The sequence below is a fragment of the Ovis aries genome, chromosome 21 (assembly GCF_016772045.2).
Source record: "Ovis aries strain OAR_USU_Benz2616 breed Rambouillet chromosome 21, ARS-UI_Ramb_v3.0, whole genome shotgun sequence".
NCBI classification, from domain to species: Eukaryota; Metazoa; Chordata; class Mammalia; order Artiodactyla; family Bovidae; genus Ovis; species Ovis aries.
The window spans coordinates 34,015,830-34,029,697 of record NC_056074.1 but is presented as its reverse complement, the minus strand read 5'-3'; positions in this window follow the sequence as shown (position 1 = coordinate 34,029,697).

Sequence of the window (13,868 nt, the reverse complement as noted above, 5' to 3'; positions counted from 1 at the left end):
GGCCCTGCGGGAGCGGGAAGAGGCAGGACTCACACAGATAACACGGATCCTTGGAAAACTGATTAGAACAGGACATAGAGAGGAAGGGCAAGGCTCTCCCTTTCACACTGTTCTCACTGCCTGTCTTGCCTCATGATTTCTGCCTGATTTCCCTACAGGAAAAGCGATCTGGGCCTATTTCTCTGGCCCCCATGGTCTGTATCCTGGGACCTGCCAACCCTCAAACCCGGTGCCACAAGGAGATGCCCAAACAGAGGAGGCCTGCCTCCTGACGGCTCCAGGAGAGATTTCCCTGACAGACCTAGCCCTGCGCTCCCTCCCTTCCCTGGCATCCAGGTTCAGCTGCTATTCTCTGGCACCGATGCCTCTAAAGTATTTACAGAATGTTCTCCCACGCCCCTCCATTGGTGCTGAGGTCAAGCCAGCCAGTTCTGCTCATTTAAGTTTAGCTCATAAATCATTCTCTCCCCTCCCTTCAATGCTTCACCGGCTCTCGCGCCCAGGACCGTGGAGCCTTCTCAAAGCACACCACCTCCTTCCAGTCTCCTGGGAAGGGCCTGTTCCCAGCACCGGCCTCTGAAAAACCCAGGCTATGAAGCCCTTCCCTCAGATCTGGGACAGCGCCGTCCGCATCCACACCACGGCCGCAGAATGAGCTCACCGGATGCCCTGAGGTCACTCCCTTGGCTCCAGGGCTGTCCAGCCCCGGATGCAGGGAGCGGGAAGGGGCCTTATCACTGGGAGGGGTGTGGAGTCAGGACGCCTGGGTTGCATTCCTGGCTCAGCTTGCAGTTTGCACAAGTCACTGAGTCTTTCCTGCCGGGACATGACTCCCCTAAACACACAGTGCTTGGCCCCTTTGGCTTCCAGTAATCAAGTCTAAATGGTCATCAGTCCATGGTGTCCAGGGAGCCTCAGGATGAACTCGGGCTTGGCAGCCTCCACTGCTGTCACCTCTTTCCTAATGGTCATGTTTCTCTGAGGTCCATCTTCTCTGATCCTAGAATCCCACATGGGAAATAACTCTGAGATACCAGTATGAATTAAACACCAGGTCCTAAACTCTGAGCTGGTCTCACCCAGATCTAATCCTAAGACACACCTCCTTTTAAGCCAGAGACTTGATAAATTGTCCTGCTAACACTACACAAAGGAAGATCCATATAGATGTTACAGATGAAGAACAAAGTCCAGAGAAATTCAGTGTAATTTACCAAACTCACACACTAGATAGCAGCAGGGCAAGGTTTCCAGAACACTCTCTGTAAACCCAAATCACCCTGACCTTAGGCTTCCCCGGTGGCTCAGCTGGTAAAGAATCCACCTGCAATATGGAAGACCTGAGTTCGATCCCCAGGTTGGGAAGATCCTCTGGAGAATAGAAAAGCTACCCACTCTAGTATTCTGGCCTGGAGAATTCCATGGGCTGTATAGTCCACCGGGTCTCAAAGAGTCGGACACAACTGAGTGACTTTCACTTTCACCCTGACCTCAGAGGGTACAAGAGGCACCAGAGGATGCTCACAACAATCATGCATTTCAGAAGCTGAATGGGAAGCTGTTTGGCTTGAGGAGTTTTGTGGTTTTTTTCCCCTAAGGTTTCCCTTTTCTCCACATCTCACCAACATTTGTTATTTGTGTTCTTTTTTTTTTCAATTGGAATATAATTGCTTTACAATATTGTGTTGGTTTCCTCGGCAATAAAAAGGAGCGAAATGTAGACGAACCTAGAGACTGTCATACAGAGTGAAGCAAGTCAGAAAGAGAAAAACAAATACCGTATATTGTCCACGCATATATAGGGAATCTAGAAACGTGGTACAGATGCACTTACTCGCAGGGCAGGAATAGGGACGTAGATGTACAGAACGGACTTGGAAGGTTTGACTGTGCTTCCTCCAGCCTACTTCATGGGCCTGCTTTCGCCATGTTTTCACTTGGTATTATTAGGAGACAGAAATAAAAATAAGTCAAATCATTTCACAGTCTGACTAGAACTGTTATACTTGGCCTAGGTGCAGGAGAGAATGCTTCCCAATACGGCTCCAACCGTATTCTGCTAGTTCGTCCATGTTTTGACCTATTTGCCATATTTGTTCAAGAGTCCAGTTGGGAAGACTAAACCTTGGAGATAAAAACAATCACAATGACCAAGGGGAGAGGGACAAACCATAGCTATTAAAGGTGCCCAGAGATCAGGGTGGGGTAGCAGTCGCTGAGACACTGAGTGGGAAGGAAAGCACAGACTGCCTTCAGCAGCCCTCTGTCTTCTCCACCTGTGATCTCCGGGTCTCCCTCTGACATAAGGAGCCCCCAGCACCTGCCCTCATTCTGATCGTGGACACAAGGCTCTTCCACTCTCCAGGGGTGGGGGGCAGCAGCCAGTGCCCAGAGCCACCCCAGCCTGGCCCCATGACTAAGGTCGCTCATCACTGGTACAGGCAGCTACTAAGTGCACAAGGGTGCCTTTGTTGCCACCACACTGGCATCGTTTATCCTCCCTAAGACCAAGAGCTTCTGCATGCACGGTTCCTGCCTGCCCCCTTCCCAGGACACCTTGCTCCTCCCCCTATTCGATATCTAGCTGGCATTTCGACACCCTTCCAGACAATCAGATTCTCCTCTTTTCAATAACCACGCTGTTCTCCTGATTTTGCCTGGGTTCTCTCCAACAACTCTGACCAAGAAGAGTACAAGGGAGCAGATTCCAAGGAGACAACAGAAGTGTCACGTTCAGTGGGTCACTGGCTGGGTGAACATGGAATGCCTTCCACGGGCTCAGAAGTATTGTTTGAAAGAAAGAATGAATAAATGAGTGAAGAACTAAAGGGAAAGTGTAAGGGGATTTCTTCCATGGACGACTGGTCAATCCTGAACTTGCCAGGTAGGCTTTGATCGCACTTCCCCTGGTCCCTGACTCTCCCATAGCTGACAGCTTAATCTCTCCCAGTCATCCTCTCCTCTTTCATTTTCTCTTCTGCCACCACCTCGGTTATCTCATAGCTGGTCTAGGTCTGAGTCTCTTTAACTGGTTTCTCTATCTGCCTCTTCTTTCGGTCCCTCCCATCTGTCCTGCTTCCCTGGTGGCTCAGAGGTTAAAGCGTCTGCCTGCAATGCGGGAGACCTGGGTTCGATCCCTGGGTCGGGATCCCCTGGAGAATGGCAACCCCCTCCAGTACTCTTGCCTGGAGAATTCCATGGACGGAGGAGCCTGGTGGGCTACAGTCCATGGGGTCGCAAAGAGTCGGACACGACTGACCAAGCGACTTAACTGACTAACTGACATCTGTCCTGCATGCCACCCTTAGCCCATCACTCTGACCAGGTGTTACTTCCCAGTTCAAAAACAGTGAAAGGTTTCAGGGCTTAATGCACAAATGTGTTGTGCCTCTTGCAAGGTCCTCTGTGGTCTTTCTGTCTCTCTGTTATCACTGACCTAGGTCAGCAGAGTGCAATGGGAAACGTACTAGATAAAGGTCGCAGTCTAGGGTTCTAAGCTCCAGTGTGCTCTTCACAGTCATGTAACCTTGGCCAAGCCACTTCAACTTTCTGGACCTAATAGTCTCAGCAGTAAAATGAGGATACTGAACCTCAGGATATCTGGAGTATCTTCCAATCATAACATCTGTGATCCCAGGCAAATGATCACTTCAGCCAAATTCTCTGACTCACAACCATTCCTTTTACTGTCCTAACTTTGCTCTTCTGAATATGCCTATGTCCTACTTAGAATGGCCTTCCTCTCCTCCCATCCAAATTGCGTGCATTCTTCATGGCCCTCCTGAGAAATCCCAGCTTCTCTGAAAACTTCCCTGGCCCATCAAAATTGAGGACGTCTTTCTTTGTCTGCCTCAACTCCCATCACAAGGATGGTGCCTAACACACAAGCCCCAGATAGTACTATAATCGTTTCATGTGAACATACCTTGTTTATCTGACTACATGGTACCGTGTTGTAAGGGGAAGTGTCTTAGTCCCTCCACACCCTTGTACCCAGCAATCCACAAATAGGTGACAGTGGATTCTGGAAGAAGAGGAACCAGGACAAAGCAGGAAAGCTGAACTCTAGTCTCCAGAGACCTTCAGCACTCTACCTGTGTAGACCTGAGTAAGATGAATCCATCTGTAAAATGAATGCTTTGGATCAGGATACAAGCTCATTGCTGAGATTCCTCCCAGAGCCAACACTTCGTGGCTTTCTGATAAAGAAGGTCCAAGCCTTCTTGGAATCTCTCTTTTCCTTATTTTCACATCCCTTTGGTCCTGCTCTTGGGCTGAGCAATAGAAGCAGGAGCTTTCAAATAAGGCCCCTCAGTCTCTCACTTAGCCTGAACCACTTCTGCAATAAGTTGCAATTCAACTGTGATGAATGGCCACAATGTGGATTTCACAGACTTAGCTGATTGAACTATTTCTTCGGAGCGGACTCTGTTTACCTAGCAAAGACCAGCTATTTGGCACCGAAGGGCTTCTTACTGTTTTCCTTACCATCAGAGCTGCTTGTGGGCTTCCCTGGTGGCTCAGTGGTAAAGAATCCGCCTGCCAATACAGGAGATGTCGGTGCAATCCTTGGGTCAGGAAGATCCCCTGGAGAAGGAAATGGCAACCCATTCCAGTATTCTTGCCTAGGAAATCCCATGGACAGAAGAGCATGGGGAGCTACAGTCCATGGGGTCTCAAAGACTTGGACATGGCTGAAAAACTAAACAAGAACAACATAGCTGCTTGCAGCCACCCACAACTTTAATGCCGGCATCCTATTGGCAAGAGTTTAATGAAGTCCCAGAGTATCCACCTTTACAGATGGGCTCTTAAACAGAAACTAGCATTCAGTTCCTGCTGGTATTTCTAGGAACATTTCCATAATTATTGTTTTCAATTACAGATGCAAAGACACGGGGAGCTTTAAAAATCAAAGACCACATCTTTATCCAGAAAACAGAAGGAAACTAGACCATGGCAATGAAACCTCTCACCTGCTGGTAGGACTGTCATAATAATTCTAATGACCAAACTCATCCTCATCCCTAACTTGGGACCACATCTTAACACATGCACTGCATCTCACCACACCCACTTCCTGGCTTCTTCATTACATCATTTGAGGCAAGACACTGCAGCGTGTCAAGATTTTATAGACATTAGTAAATATGCTGGGGTGGTGGAGATGGTGGTAATAGACCATAAGAGGAATGTCTATGCTAAATGGCTAGCTCTGTGCTGAGTCATTGCTCCTTTCCTCCCTAAGTAATAATAACAGCTATCATTTGTTGACCCACTCCAGTGTTCTTGCCTGGAGAATCCCAGGGACAGGGGAGCCTGGTGGGCTGCTGTCTATGGCATGACTGAAGTGACTTGGCAGCAGCAGGAGGTACCAGACACTGGCCTTAGCACTTTACTGCACACAGAGGTGGACATAGCTGTCATCCACTTTTAGAGACGGGAACTGAGGATTAGAGAGAGCTAAGAGTGCAATTTCACTGGGCTTCTCAGGTGACCCAGGCAGTAAAGGATCCACCTCCCAGTGCAGGAGATCCCTGGGTCAGGAAGATCCCCTGAAGTCGGAAATGCCAACCCTCTCCAGGACTCTTGCCTGGAGAAGCCCAGGGACACAGGAGCCTGGTGAGCTACAATCCATGGGGTCACAAAGAGTCAGACACGGCTGAGCACACCCAAGCCCAATCTTCACAGAATAGCAGGGTCAGAATTCAAAACCAACTCCCTGTGGCCCCAAACCCGTGGTTGTAACCACTTTGAAACACGTCCATACTCATATCTTCTTGGCTTCACAGGGTGTCCCAATCCATTCCTCTTGCTTGGAAAGCACAGCTGACTAGGATCACTCCATGCTTGTCTTTATTTTCTTAGCTATTCCTGGGAATTTAGCAAGAAACTTGAGCCAAGGTTCCTCAAGGCCATTTAGGGATATGAAGTTTGATCTTCTCTTTATTTGAGGGGAAAGACCAGTACCCATCATTAATACCAACCTCTTCCCACTTCCCTGCTTAGTCCCTAGTGAAAAGAAAAGAGAAGTGGTTATCTAGAAGGGAGGAGAACAGGGGTCCCGACTCTCAGTATTAAATACCTTCTATCTGTTCAGCACCCTGTGCAGTGATAAGAGAAGGCATGTCTGGGAGGGACAGTGACTCATCCTTGGATGCTCTTTTGTCTGCAGGAGGAATGCGGCTGTTAAATGCTGAATAGTGGTCCTCTGGACAGGGAAGCCTGGCATGCTGCAGTCCATGGGGTCACAAAGAGTTGGACATGACTGATCAACTCAACTGAACTGGAGAAGTTCTCCTTCGGAAAACCATCCACTCTACAGGATCACTGACACCCCTTCAGGCATCTCCATTTGGCTTCATGACTCAGCTTCATGACTGAGATTCAAGCCGTTGTCCCTGGCCCAGCAACTGGGACCCATGCCAGTCCAGAGCTCGAACCTGGTCCCAGGGCCCGGGGTGATCTATGGTGCTTTGAGCTACCCTTTGATGAAGAAACCAGAAAACCAGATGGATTTCAGAAAGAATCTCCTGGTGCAAAATGGACAGTTAAACCTTATAGATGACCCCAGTCACCCCAATTAACCTCCACTTCCTGGGTTAGTCCAAAACTGGGATTTAAAGCCTAAGCATGTATGCCAAGTTGCTTCAGTCATGTCCAACTATTTGCAAGCTGCGGACTGTAGCCTACCAGTTTCCTCTGTCCGTGGGATTTCTCCAGGCAAGAATACCGGAGTGAGTTGCCATGCTCTCCTCCAGGGGATCTTCCCAACCCGGGGGCTAAAACTGCATCTCTGTGTCTCTTGCATTGGCAGGTGGGTTCTTTACCACTAGAGCCACCTGGGAACTCAAAAAAAGCCAGAGGAGAGGCTTTCATTATACCTGCCAAGACCTGGGCTCTAAAGACCTCTGATCAGAGCTCTCGGTTTGATGAGTTATCAGGGCTAACAGCCGAGTGACTCTCAAATTCCTGTTCAAGTACTGCCCCCTGGGTGTGTAGCACCTTAGGACTCTTCGAAGGTTAGTGAGGCAGGATCTTGCCATTTCTGGGTGTCTCCCTCACCCCCACACCATCACCCTTCAACCATCAGCCAGGGTCCCCATGACATCCCAACCTCACACTCAGGACAGTTGTGTGGGAAAATAGGGTTTTAACTGTCAAAGCCAAAAAGCAATTCAGGAAAGTGAGGATGTTTTATGGAACACTTCAGTCTGTTTATTGCACTCATATTTTCCTTTTCTGTGTATGCGCAAGAGTGATCTATGATTTTTTTAAGCCTATGTATAAAAGAAACCAAAAAGAGTATTTTTAATGGAATACAATAAGAATTCTTAAGTAATGGGCAGAGACCACCTTTAAAATATAATTCGGCCCCAAATCAGACAGTTGATCAAGGACAAAGCCAGGACGGGAATCAGGACACCCAGTCCCGAGGTGGCTGTGCTGTGGCTCCCATCCACTGGGCTCCACAGAAGGTGTCACTCAGATGCTTGGAGTTCTGCCAAAGCCCGCCCACCCATGGCACCCAGCCCTCAGCAGAGGGGGTGAGAAGTGTCTCTGAGTGCTTCCTCCTCCCTGAGTCAAGCGCTCTCTTTCCTCCTCCCTGAGCAACCACTCAAGGCAACTGGGGAGAAGTGGCCCAGCTGGCCCGGGGCCACAGAGGATGCCGGCTCAGCCCCTGGAGCCCTGCCTCGGGCCTCCTCCCCGTTCCCACACTCTTTTCCAGGAAGGTGTGAGTCTCAAGCTGCACTCAGGCTTGGCAGAGTGGGCAGAACTCACCTGGGCAAATAAAAAAGAAGGCAGAGAAGAGCACTCAAGTCTAGAACCGTGTGGATGCCTTCCAGAGAGGCAAGAAAGGCCAAAATATCTAGGGTGGAGCTGGAGGACTGCTAGGACTTCAGCCAAGGTCAGACTTGAACTTGGCTGTCCTCTTAGGACCCAGGACATGAACCCCCAGCTGTGGCTGTAACTGACATCTTAGGACCCTCCTGGGCTGCTGTATGAAAATCTTTGGAAATCTTAACCTGCTTTTGGGGGCAGTTTAAGGACCACAAGGGAAGTGGGGGACAGATATTGCATTGGAACCTTGTGGTTGTCTGGAAAGACCAGGCTGAATTAGAAAGTGGTCAGAGTGAAGAAGGCTGGACTTTAGGCCCATCGTTCAGTCATGCTCTTGCCTGAAAAATCCCATGGACGGAGGAGCCTGGTAGGCTACAGTCCATGGGATCGTGGAGAGTCAGACATGACTGAGCGACGTCACTTTCACCTTTCATTTTCATGCATTGGAGAAGGAAATGGCAACCCACTCCAATGTTCTTGCCTGGAGAATCCCAGGGACAGAGGAGCCTGGTGGGCTGCCATCTATGGAGTCGCACAGAGTCGGACATAACTGACGCAACTTAGCAGCGGCATTCGCTCAGTTATGTCCAATCCTCTGTGGCCCCATGAACTGTAGTCTGCCAGGCTCCTCTGTCCATGGGATTTCCCAAGCAAGAACAAGGGAGTGGGTTTCCATTTCCTCCTCCAGGGGATCTTCCCGACCTAGGGATCGAACCCAAAGCTCTCGTGTCTCCTGCATTGTCAGGCAGGTTCTTTACCACTAGCACCATCATTCAGAGAGCCTGGTAATCAGACCTTCAAAGCCATGCGAACAGCAATGAGGAAGGATCATGAATTCTGCAAATAGTCCTAAAAGCCAGCCCCAACTTCACCGTTTATCTGCCATATGGTCTTGAGGAACTTAACCTGCCATGAGCCTCAGCTTCTTCATTTGAATATGGGGACTAAAAATAAACACTTGAAAGGGGTGTTGGAGGACAAAAAAATGAAATAATATACATAAAGTACTTGGCTTATAGCAGGTGCTCCCAAAATATTTGTTCTTTCTCCTAAACCTTGAAGATTCCACCAATGTTATGTTTTTAAACATCTCTTTAAACAATAGAAACCATTGTGAAGTTGTCGGGCATTTGGCCCTAGAAACTGCGAGACTTGCAAGATGTAACTGGCTATCATTTAATAACTGTGTGAGTTGTGTGGTCCCACTGGTCAGGAAGAATATGCAAAGAAGATAGAATTCCATCAGCGCCGAAAGTCATTGGCCCTAAATGGGAAAGAAATTAATATATCTTAGACAAAGGAAAATGAAATCAAGTTGTGTAGCAGTCTGAGTTGGTTGCAGGTTTCCACAACTAGATGAGACTTTAGTGGAGTAAAATGAAAGCAAATTCTTAATACCCTGGACATGACAGGTCCCAACAAACAGGGTAGGTGCCAGTGGTAAGTAGTTATATGGCCATACTAGACTGTACTAGTCTATTTATAAAACCAATAGCTTGAAGTATTATAAAGTTCCTGGTATGGGCTACAGATGGAGCTGGCAAGAATCCAGGCTAAAATTCTAGCTAAAATCTCCAAAGAGTGGGTTAGTCGCTCAGTCATGTCTGACTCCTTGTGACCCCGTGGACTGTAGCCGACCAGGCTCCTCTGTCTGTAGAATTCTCCAGGCAAGAATACTGGTGTAGGTAGCCATTCCCTTCTTCAGGAGATCTTCCCAACCCAGGGATCAAATCTGGGTGTCCCACATAATTGTCTGGAGTGGCATTATTATTTCCTTAGTAGGTAAGCATATCTGAGGGTTTCCTTGGTGGCTCAGATGGTAAAGAATCTGCTTACAATGTGGGAGACCTGGGTTCAACTCCTGGGAAAATTCCCTGGAGAGGAAATGGCTAACCACTCCAGTATTCTTGTCTGGAGAACTCTATGGACAGAGAAGCCTGGTGGGCTACAGTCCACGGGGTCGCAAAGAGTCAGACACAGCTGAGCAACTAATACATACAGACATTCACACACACACACACACACACACACACACACACACACACACACAAGCATCTTTTAACTCTGGGAAGATTAAGAATTAAGAATAGAAATATTTAAGAGAAGCAAATTTAGAACATCCATATTTATGCATTAAGAAAATATCTATGCCTATTTGGTAGAATAAGTATTTGCAATAGTCAACAGAATTTGCTTGAACAATTATAAAGTATACCTACACTGAAAGCTCCAGTTTTCAATGTATGGTTAATTGATTTAGACACATATTTAAGTTTAACTTTTCTAAGTTTATATACAGTTTTGGAACAGTTAGAGTACTTAAGGATCCCCATATATGTTTGCTTTATTAAATTTATAAGAATTACTTAGAATTTTAGAAAGTTTATTTTGTTAAGATACTGAAGGACTTCAAAATCAATTTAAAATATCCAAGGTATACATGCAGCTTTAAAAGTTTAGAGGCATTTATGTCTACAACTGGGCCCAATTATTAATCAAACGCCCCCTTAAGAGTAATTGACAGTATTTGATAACTTTATAAATATAAGATTTGTAAATTAAACTTTAAGATAAAACTAAGTATATGACTTTATAAATGTTATAGTAGCTATGCTGTGCTTAATCATTGTCATGTCCAACTCTTTGAGACCCCATGGACAGAGGAGCCTGGTGGGCTACTGTCCATGGGGATTCTCTGGGCAAGAATACTGGAGTGGGTTGCCATGCCCTCCTCCAGGGGATCTTCCTGACCCAGGGATTGAACCTGGGTTTTCCCGCATTGTAGGCGGATTCTTTACCAGCTGAGCCACAAGGGAAGCCCAAGAATACTGGAGTGGGTAGCCTATCCCTTCTCCAGGGGATCATCCCAACCCAGGAATCGAACCGGGATCTCCTGCATTGCAGGCGGATTCTTTACCAACTGAGCTACCAGGGAAGCCCATATTGTAGCTATGTAACATTAATAAATTAGATGCTAATTAAAACAACAACAACAAAGAACCCTCTGAATAACATTTTCTATTTATAAAATCTGTTTGTGAGAGGAGGAAACCTTCCATTAGGGGAAAAAGATAAAACGTTAAGAAAGAAATTGCAGTAAGTAAAGCTGATATTCTAATTGAAAAAAGGGTATCACCTGCATCCAGCTTACTGGTCTACCTCTTGGCTCCTCTCTCGACTCTGCATGCAAATCCCACCATCCTGTCCCCATCCTTATACAGCCCACTCTCCAACCAGTGGGGACATGAGCAGAGTATCCCCAGGGCAGGTCAGGGGGAAGGTACCCCAGATAGATCACCAGCTCTGAATCCACACAGACCTGAGTGTGAATAACAATTTATGCAAGCTTAGGAAGTTTCTCTGGACCCTGAGCTTCAACTCTCTCATTTCTGTAGCAGGATTTTTTTAATGCCTACTCAGAGGATTGTAGGGGCTTCCCAGGTGGCAGAGTGGTAAAGAACCTCCTGCCAGTGCAGGAGAGGCAAGAGATGTGGGTTTGATCCCTGGGTCAGAAAGATCCTCTGGAGAAGGGCATGGAAACCCACTCCAGTAATTCTTGCCTGGAGAGTTTCGTGGACAGAGGAGCCTGGTTGGCTATACAGTCCAAAGGTCATGAAGAGTCAGACCTGACTGAGCATGCAGGCGCACAGCTCAGTGTGCAGAGGGTTATTAAGAAAAATAAATATTATCTGTGTTTTATCAGTTCTTACCACCAGCCACTGAGGGTGTGATTGCCAACAAGACACACCCCAGCCGTGAAGAACAGCTAAGGGGAGAGTTGCACGTGTGAACAGGGCTGACCAGTGTCTGCTGAACTTGCACCTCACACGTGAAGGAAGTCAGCGGGGCCATGGATGTCAGAAAGTTCTGGGCTAGAGAGTGGCAATGCCATCTACTAGCTGCCTAACCATGGACTCAACGTCAGCATCCTTCTCTGTAAATGGGGAAAGGTGACCACCATGGAGAGCAGTTGAGGGCATCCAACAAGGATGTGTGTGCCCACATGAGGCTTAGTGCCCAGCATACATGGGAGAATCCCACCTTATTGCATATTCTACATGTTCATGGCTGGCTCTTCCCAGCACCACGTCCCTGCATATAAACCCCAGAGTGCATGGTTGACACCAGGTCAGCATTGTGTCAACCTCTGAGGACAAGGAGAATTTTGGCATTGCTGCTGGCCAGGAAGCCTGGCGTTCCCTCCTGTACCCATGGCCCTGGCTGACCCCAAGGAACCGGCCATTGGTCTGGAACAAATAAACCACATCTGGTTCTACTCAAAGTTTCTCTCCCTTTCACCTCCTTAAAAGGTAAAACAAAATGCCTCATCCATATTTGCCCACTGCTCACCCCAGCTCCTTTTCTTTCAGAATTTTCCAATGGAGATACTGGTCTGTGACCCTCCTGTCTGCACTTCATTTTCCTGGACATTTCATAACTCCTCATCCACCACGTGCAAGGGGCTACTCTTCAGCCTAAGGGTGGGCGATGGATTTTAAGGAGTAATGTGACAGGTGCCTAATCCAGAACTCACACCAAATCCCAGCAAGGTACTCCCCAGCAAAGATACTCCTTCTTCCCTATTCTTAGGCACAAGATTCTCACTCAAGCAACTAAATGTTGAAATGTGGGACTTGGGGAACAAAATTCTCAGCAGTCTTTTGTGTCAGAAACATCTTGCCAAGTGTCCCAAGGGGAAGGCAAGGCCCCAGATCATGAAGCTACTTGGACACAGCTGGCCCCTAGCTTTCCATCCTTTCTCCTCCTCTCTTTCCCCCTTATCCACAGAAGTGATCCGATCCCATGCCCAGAAAGGCTGCCCTGGTCCCCTGAACCCTCTGAGCCAGGAAACCATTCTTTCTGTCCAAAGGAAGGTCTTAGCTTGGACCTTTGTTTTACTGTCTGCTTCCAATCACTCTTCTAGCAACTTTACCCAGAATTTCCTCTAAGGAAATTCCCTCTCCACTTTCAGTCCAGGGTGAAACTGACTCCACCCTAGCTGCCAGGGTGAGCCTGGCCAAGGAGAGTGTCTTAGTCAGCTCAGAGTTCCATAAAAAAAATACCACAGATGGAGTGGCCACAGTGATAGGAATTTATTTTTCACAGTTCTGGAGGCTGGGATGTCCAACATGAAAGTGCTGGGCAAGTTGGTTCCCAGTAAGGGCTCTCCTCCCGCCTTACAGATGGCCACCTTCTCATCATGTCCTCACCAAGCAGAAAAAAGAGGGGAGCTCTATGGACTCTTCTTTTAAGGGCGGTAATCTCATCACCAGGGCCCCACTCACCCTCATCACCTCATCTAAATTTTACCGCCTAAAGGCCCCCATCCCCAAATATGATCATATTGGGGGTTCATGCTTCAACATATGAGTGGGGGGGCAATTTAGTCCATAATAGAGAACCTCTAGAAACCTAAAGGAAATCAACACTGAATATTCAAGGACTGATGCTAAAGCTGAAGCTCCAATATTTTGTCCACTTGATGCAAAGAGCCAACTTATTGGAAAAGAACCTGATTCTGGGAAAGATTGAGGCCAGGAGGAGAAGGGGATGACAGAGGATGAGATGGTTGAATGGCATCACCAACTCACTGGATATGATTTTGAGCAAACTCCGGGAGGAAATATTCTTCAAGTATTTGAAAATTATTTGACTAAGCAAAGAATATTTGTGGGGAAGAATATTTGTGGGGACTTCCCTGGTGGTCCAGTGGTTAAAACTCAGCATTCGCAATGCAGGGGGCTGGGTTCAATCCCTGGTCAAGGAACTAGATCTTGCATGCCACAACTAAGACCTGGCACAGACAAATAAATATTTTTTAAAAAAGAATATTTTCTGCCGCTGCCATTGCCTAGCACCACTGTGATTGTCCCAAGAAGTCAAAATGAACCAAACTCAGTCCCGTGCACAGAGCAATGTGCTCAAGGCCAAGAATCAGAGGAGATGCAGTGGTAAAAGACACTGCAGCTATCAGCAGGAAGGGCATCATTCAACGTTAACAACCCCCCGTACACAGAAAGTACAGC